Source organism: Gracilinanus agilis, unplaced genomic scaffold (assembly GCF_016433145.1).
Source record: "Gracilinanus agilis isolate LMUSP501 unplaced genomic scaffold, AgileGrace unplaced_scaffold35235, whole genome shotgun sequence".
NCBI lineage: Eukaryota > Metazoa > Chordata > Mammalia > Didelphimorphia > Didelphidae > Gracilinanus > Gracilinanus agilis.
Window position 1 is genome coordinate 1 of NW_025368285.1, and position 8458 is coordinate 8458.

The 8458-nt window shown below is 50.2% G+C and overlaps 1 pseudogene; it reads right to left on the minus strand.

The window, feature by feature from the left end:
* Positions 1 to 3794: 3794 nt before the first annotated feature.
* On the minus strand, positions 3795 to 7347 carry LOC123254908 (annotated as a pseudogene).
* Positions 7348 to 8458: the final 1111 nt, after the last annotated feature.

Sequence of the window (8458 nt, forward strand, 5' to 3'; positions counted from 1 at the left end):
GTTTCCCATCTTAGACTAGACACAATTCAGGCCAAATGGTGAATCAGCATGAAAACCTACAAGGCATTTACCCCCCAAGACTTAGAAGTTTAAAGGAAAAGGTTCCCCAAATACTTCCTCCATCCTTACAAATCAGCCAAAGAATGAAAAAGAATATTTAATTTATTTAATCCATCATACACGGACGTTGAATTTATTCTCGATGAATTTTACACACCATCTGCAAAGGCCAGATTCTTGGAAGAAACATGCTCTTACCAAGATTTAGTTTCATGGCCTAGACAACATGAGGTGTTGGACCCAGATTCTGGAGTCCTTCCCAGGTTTGGTCTTGGCAGGAAACACACTGACAATGCAATAAGCAAGAAGAGGCCCGTTTATTTGCTAGCCACAGCTAGGGTCAGTAAGCAGAAAGCCTTCCACAGTTACTGACCCTGTGGTTTCTTCAGGCAAGGGTTTATATAGGAATATTGGGGAGGGGGTTTGGAACAGACGTCATCAAGGAAAGGTATTAGGAAACATCTGGAAATCATCAAAAAGGGGTTCAGAGATAGGGAATCAGGAAGTATCTGGTTGCCATCCATCAAGGGGAGTCAGAGTCAGGGGTCAGGAAACATCTGGCAACCGTCCATCAAGGGGAGATAAGGAAGACAGTTATGTTTTGGGAACTATTTGGCCTGGAGGTTAATTTTAGGCCTGTCAGGAGGAAGGTAAGAAAGACATTTATGTGCTGGGAAACATTTGAGGCTGGGGGTTTCAGGAGACTGAACAAGGTGGGGGCCAGGAAGCAGCTTACTGAACAGGCTAGAAATAGTTCAGTAGGTTGATTTTTAAATCCAACATTCCCCACTTCTTTTTATGATCCTGAGGAATCATCCTCAGGTGGTCCTTTTAAAGATTGGTGTTGGCACATGCTGTATCTGGGGTGGGGATTGTCTGGTAATACTGGCGCAGGAACATAAGCTGAATGGAGCCAATTAGTTCTTTTACAAAGGCCACCAGTTGGCTAAGAATAAGGGGTCCGAAGGTTAAAAGGAGGGTGAGAAGGACTAAGGGTCCTAGGAGGGCGGTTATCAAAGAAGTGAGCCAGGGTGGGGGGGGCGCTGGAACAGCTGCTCATACCAAGATGCCTGAGCTTCCCGCTCCATCCTCCTCCTAGCAATTTCCTATTGGAGTTTGGCCATAGATTCCTTGACAATACTGGTATGGTCAGCGTAAAAGCAACATTCCTCCCCCAAGGCAGCACAGAGACCCCCTTGTTTGAGGAAGAGGAGATTGAGCCCACGGCCCTGCTAGAGCACAAGCTCCGAGAGGGAGGACAGGGACTTCTCCAAGTGGGTGACAGAGTTCTCAATTCGGGCCAGATCCTCATCTACTGCGGCCTGTAAGGCAGCAAGGCTCTGGTGATGCTGAGTGAGAGAGGCTATGCCAGTCCCAACACCAGCCAAACCTAAGAGCGTGGCTAACATAATGGCAGTAACGGGTCCCCTACTTCTAGGGGACGGGCGGTTTGGGGGTCCCAGTACCTGACCATGTCTTCCCCCGTGTGGTATAAGACTTGTGGGACAACCATTACCAGAAGGCACATTTCACTGGTTGCTTGCAGGGTAGTAAAGGACACACAGGGTGTAAGGCCAGAGGAAGTACAGAGCCAGCGGGCACCCAATAGGGGAATGAGGAATTTGAAGGATGTAGGGAGAGATATCTGGGTGCAGAGGTGGGAGTGGGCGGCTGACATCCGGCCTCTGCACCACCCAGTGCCCAACACAGAGTCCATAGTGAGCCCATTTTTCCGTTCATCCCAGTGACACTCGGGAGGGCTATCCTGAGAGGATCTATTAAAGGAAGCATTGAGTGCAAAGGCATCATAATTAGGGGGTCGGATCCCCAAACAAAGCCAACAATCCGAGGTCATATTAGGGAATGTCTGATTGAGGGAATTATAGGAAGTGTTAAGTAGAGGCATAAGGGGGCTCTCTAAGTTTGGGGCTAGACCAGGGGTAGTGGGCTGTGGGAGGGAAGGAGGAGGGGCCTTGGTCCACCCCTCGGGGAGCCTTGGGTCTGAAGTCAGCTTAGGAGCAGGGGGTTGTGTAGGGGGTAATGGCCGAGGTAGATTGGGTTTGAGAACCAAGTTAGGACCTACAGAGTTGGCCTTGACTTGGACCAGTTCTTTCTTAATAAAAAACAGCCCCCCAGGGGTCATTCCTGCTCTGAACCATGCTTAAACCCCAAGTACGTCCAAAGATCCAGGCGTTGTCAGAGTGGGTCAAGACAGTCAACTTAAGGTGTTGGCAGTCACCTCCAACCTCATCCGCCCCACCAATGTGCGTGATTATCCGATGAGGCTCGCAGCCGGGTGGGCTCCAGGTGAGACTGAGGTGTGGGTCCAAAGTAGGGGGTGCCCATCCTGTGGCCTGGGTTTTGCAGCCCCAATGGGAGCAGTAAAAGTGTCCAGGGGAGTTACAATATGATTTTCCCGGATTTGAGGAGGGACAGAGATAGTAGTCCTTCAGTTGGAAACTCTTCTTCCCGTAAGGATTAAGGGTGAGCTCGCATGTATTGGGGAGAATTATAAGTTGGCAAGGGTAAAAGAAGAAGGTGGGGGGTCCGGTAACTACTTGGGTGGATACAATCATGGCTTGGTCACAATCGAAAAGGGTCCATTTCCAAGGTTGATGTGGATTGGAGGGCTGTTCCTAGGGTAGGTGACCATCCCCAACCGACAAAAGGGAAAAAAGGTAGAGGTATGGGGCTGGTGAGAGGGGAAGAAGGTGGGGGTAGGCAACCAACTCTAAGAGGGGCATCGGATTTTTAGTTAGGCGCATGAGTTTCCCCTCCTCTTTTGAGGAGACGAATCTTGAGGGGGTTCGTAGGGCTTGCCACTGGGGTTCAGACTGCTCAGGAGGGTCTGCTTGGCGAACGTGTGTGGTGGATCCAAGGTCCAACGCCGTCAACCTTTAAAACAGAGGGGGTGACAAAGAGGGTGACATACGGACCTTTCCAGCGGGGCTGGAGGGTGGCATGCTGGTGCTGCTTAACCCACACCCAATCTCCAGGTACGAAGTCATGTGAAGAAAGGGGAGGGGGTTGGAAGAATTCCCTGAGCCTGGGCCACAGATCATGGTGGGCCTCTGAAAGCCCCAGGAGCATAGCTCGGAATTCCTCCAGCCCTTGAGGCTTGATGGGCATCCGGGGCACCTGGGGAAGGATAGGGGGAAGAGAGCCGTACAGGACCTCAAAAGGGGTAAGGTGATGTGGGCCAGGAGTATTCCTGGCCTGGAAGAGGGCTAAAGGAAGGAGGATCACCCAGTCTACGCCAGTCTCCAGGGCCAATTTGGATAATGTCTCCTTAATTGTTCTATTCATCCTCTCTACCTGGCCAGAACTCTGGGGGTTATACTCACAATGTAATTTCCAATCCACCCCCAGGGCAGCCGTAAGTTCCTGAAGGAACTTGTTCACAAAAGCAGGTCCATTGTCAGAACCAATGGTTACCGGGAACCCAAAGCAAGGAATGATTTCTTCCATAAGTTTCTTAGCTACCACCTGGGCTGTTTCAGCTTTGGTTGGAAATGCCTCTGGCCACCCTGAAAAGGTGTCCACAAATTCTAGCAGGTAGCGGTACCCATACCTCCCAGTCTTTACTTCAGTGAAATCAACCTCCCAGGATTGGCAGGGCCGCTCGCCTCTCACTCGATGTCCTTGATGTTTATTGGGTTTCCCTGACCGCATTAGTTGACAAGCCCGGCAAGCAGCTACAAGTTGTTTTAAGTAGGTTCCCCGGCCTGGGAACTTTAGTTGTCCCTTGTCAAGAAGATGGGCAAGTTTCTTTTCCCCCAGATGAGAAAGGTGATGTAAATGAGCACAGAGCAGCTGTCCCAGGGCCTCGGGTCCCTGTACCACAGACCATCTTTAACCCCTCGGTGCCATGCCATCCAGTCTAGGTCTTGTTTCGAGTATTGGGGATCCCCAGATGGAGGGGGTGGTATGATCATGGGCAGGGTGAGGAGGGGTGCATGGAAGGCAGCTTCTCGTGCAGCCTGGTCAGCAGCTCGGTTTCCCCGTGCCTCCAAAGAGTCCCCTTTTTGGTGGCCAGGAACGTGGACCACAGCTACTGCCTTGGGTCGCCAGACTGCAGAAAGGAGAGCTTGGATTTCTTCTAGGTATTTAACCTCCTTACCTCCTGCGGTGAGAAATCCTCTTTCCCTGTAGATAGGTGCATGGACATGCAAGGTAGAGAAGGCATACCGGCTGTCTGTGTACACCATCAGTCGCTTCCCTTCAGTTTTTTCAAGGGCAGTTTGTAGGACAACCAACTCTGCTCTCTGGGCCAAGGTTCCCTCGAGGAGTGCTGCTGCCCAGATGAGGTTTCCTGATGCATCCACCACTGCTGACCCTGCCCATCGTTTCCAATCCTGGATGAGGCTACTTCCATAAACCAGACTAGTTCTGCGTTGAGGAGTGGGGTATCCTTGATATCCGGTCGGGCCGTCACTGTTTCAGCTAGGATCTCCTGGCAATCATGTAGGGGTTGGTCTGGTGGGGGGGTCAGGTAGCAGGGTTGCAGGGTTCAGGGCAGATGTTACGTGGAAGGAGATTCAGGAGGCATTTAACAACAAGCCCTGATAGTGAGTGAGGTGGGCGTTAGACATCCATCAACTAGGTGGTTGTTTAAGGATGCCCTCAAAGGCGTGAGGAGTGGTTATTCGAAGGGCCTGCCCGTACATGAGCTTGTCAGAGTCTCGGACTAATAAGGCCACAGTAGCTATGATGCGCAGGCAAGGGCGCCACCCCAATGCCACAGGGTCTAGTCTTTTGGACAGATAAGCTACTGGCCTGTCCCAAGGCCCTAGTCGTTAGGTCAGCACCCCCTTAGCTACTCCCTTCTTTTCATCCACAAATAGCTGAAAGGGCTTCTCAGGGTCTGGTAGGGATAGGGCAGGGGCGGTTAGCATTGCCTGTTTGAGTCTCTGAAAGGCATTGTCCATGGCAGGTGACCAAGCCCAGTCCGCCTTTTCTCTAGAGCCCTGATATAGAGGTCGGGCAATCTCTGCAAACCCAGAGATCCAGAGGCGGCAATACCCCACTCACCCTAGGAATTCCCGCACCTGCCGAGGCCCCTTTGGTGGAGGAAGGCACAAGACAGTGTCTTTCATGGCCTGGGTCAGCCACCATTGCCCCCCTCGGAGCTTATATCCTAGGTAGGTGACCTCCCGCTGGGCTATACAGGCCTTCTTAGCACTCAGCCTATGACCAAGGCGGCCTAGAGTCTCTAGTAGGCCCTGGGTAGTGGTTTCACAAGCCACTTGGGTGGGTGCGGCGAGTAACAGGTCATCTACATATTGGAGGAGGGTAACGAGGTGGTAACTCTAGCGAAACTCCCGTAAGTCCCAGGCAAGGGCCTCATTGAAGATTGTAGGGGCATTTTTGTACTCCTGGGGCAACCGAGTCCACATTACTTGCCCCGTTATTTGTGCCAGTTCATCATGGCACTCAAAGGCGAACAAGGGCTGGCTATTGGGGGCTAATGGCAAGGTGAAGAAGACGTCCTTTAAATCAAGGGTGGTGTACCAGCTGAGGTAGGGTAGTAGTGAGCTTAGCAGGGTGTATGGGTTAGGCACAGTGGGGTGGATGTCCTCCACATGCACATTCACTTCCCTCAAATCTTGGACAGGGTGGAAGTCCTGCCCTCCAGGCTTGCGAACAGGTAGGAGGGGAGTGTTCCATGGGGACCAGCAAGGGACCAGAATTCCTGCTTCCTGGAGTCGGGTGATGTGTGGGACAATCCCCCTTTGGGCCTCCAAGGACATGGGATACTGCTTGACCCTTATTGGAGTCGCCCCCGGTTTAAGTGCCACAATGATGGGGGGTTGCTGAACTGCCAGACCCACACCCGAAATCTCGGCCCATACCTCAGGTACTTTGTCCATCCAAGGGCGGATGTGGTCAGGAACTTCCATTGGGGCTGGGTCCGCATGGAGACGAAGGTCATCATGGAGTGATAGAGTCAAAACGTGTAGAGGTGACCCTTCATCATCTGTGACTGAGACCCCAGAATTTGAGAAATAGATGTGGGCCCCTGCCTTGTGCAGGAGGTCCCGTCCTAGGAGAGGGGCCGGGCAATCAGGGATGACAAGAAAGGAATGGGTGACTCGATGACGACCGAGGTCTACCCGGCGGCCAGTTGTCCAATTACATCTTTTGGTACTGGTGGCACCCTGCACCCAACTGGCTTTAGAAGAGACTGCCCCAACTGGTTTTGTTAAAACTGAAAACTGAGCACCTGTATCAACCATAAAGTTCATTGGGTTCCCCTCCACCTTCAGGGTTACCCAGGACTCTGGGAGGGGGTGAGAGTCCTGTCCTCTTCAATCCTCCTCCCCCTCATTGGCCCAGAGAACTTTAGGGCGTTGGTCATGGTGCGGGTGGCGGAGAGAGTTAGGATTGGGAGGTGCCCAGGAGCCTGCACCTGCAAGGCTAAGGCGAGGGGTTTTGCTCTTGGGCCACTCTGGACATTCCCGTTTCCAGTGGCCTTCCTTGTCACATTGGAAGCAACGTGAATGGGACCCCCGACTACTGGGGAGTTCCTTCTGCAGTTGCTGGGACAGACCAGCCATTAGGATCTTAGCTAGGTCTTTCTGATTCTTTCTTTCTTTCCTGCCTGGCTTTGTACTCCCGATCCTCTTGGTGCTGCCTAGTTTTGTACTCCCGCTCCTCCTGGTGCAGGCACTCTGCCCTTTCCTCAGGAGTTTCTCAGGTGTTAAACACTCACTCAGCCACCTTGAGGAGGTCACTTATAGATTGCTCTCCCAGGTTCTCTATCTTTTGGAGCTTTCAGCAAATATCGGGGGCAGATTGGTTGACAAAGGAGAGTAGGACAGCTGCCCAGCTGGTTTCTGCCAGGGGGTCCATAGGAGTGTATAGGCAAAAGGCATCCTGGAGCCGCTCCAAGAAGGCACCGGGGCTCTCTTCAGGCTGTTGTCTAACTAAATATACCTTAGCCAAATTAGTCGGCTTATAAGCTGCAGCACGGAGACCGGCCATGAGAACCTGGCGATAGACCCGTAGGTGTTCCCTACCTTCTTGTTGCTCAAAGTCCCAGGGGGGACGAGTGGAGGGAAAGGCCACCTCTATGAGGTGGGGCTGAGTCCATCTATCCCAGGAACATGTCTGTGAGTCTCATGGAGGATTCGTTCATGTTCCTCCTTGGTGAAGAGTACCTGTAACAACTGCTGACAATCATCCCAAGTGGGATAGTGTGTGAGCAAAACAGATTCCAATAGGGCAATAAGTTTTTGGGGTTCCTCAGAGAAAGGAGGGTTTTGAGACTTCCAATTGTAAAGGTCACTGGATGAAAATGGTCAGTATTGAAAGCTACAGGGTCCCCCTTGGACCACAGGCCCCACCGTCCAGGTTGGGACCTTTGAGAGATTAGGTAGATGGTTAACTTCTCTAAGCCTAACATGAGGTTCAGTTAGGTGTTATTAGGTGATTGATCTGCTATAGGAAATGTGGATATCTGGCTGCATGTGAATTCTCCCTTTCCCTACAAGCTGTGATAGAATAACCACCCAGGGTAAGGTACTTGTTGATAAATTACTATATTTACTTAATGGAAAAAGGAAAACAAGGTAATAGTTTTTAGGTATTGGGAACACTATTGCTACTGTTCAGCTATTAGTCTAATGGTAAATAAGGAGTGGAGATTGCTAAGCTGGTAGAGGCTAGAGATCTTCACCCTATCTTTAACTCTGAGCTTGGCCTGGCCACAACCAAGTCAGATTAGGGAAGACTATTGATGTGATGTTGATTGATGATCTCTATATTCTCTTAGCTCTACTGCCAATGGTATTGATGGTCACTAGTTCTCTCTCAGTCTGGTACAAATGATATGGTCCACATGATATAATACTAGTTATACCAACAGCTGCAAAAATTAAGGGAAAAGAAGCATGATATCATTACATGCATATCAACTCCTCCAAGCCAAGACATCAAACAGAAATTCAAAGAGAAATGCAACAAGAAAAACCATTACAAGATGATCCAGACTTAGACTCAAAGCCTCAAACTACAGTAATAAACTTTGAAACAGTCTAAAAGACAAAAAGACCTAATCACAGATATAGAACTTCAGACACAGACACAGATACAAATATAGAAGAAATAGAACATCACACAAACAGACAAGACAAAGATCAACAACAGGAGCAAGACACTCAAAGCATTGATGTAGATTACACAAATGCCTCAATCATACATGAAGATCAACAATTTGAAAGCCTATCCACACAAGAACTCAGCAGTGGAGAAGAAGAATAAACACTAAACCAAAAACAACAATGACAAATTCAAAAACACAAAAAAAATCTCATAAAAAGAAAATTGTTGGCAACACAACACTACACAATCACACTGGTTCCTGATCCAGGGAATCTCTTCAAGCAAATCCACATCC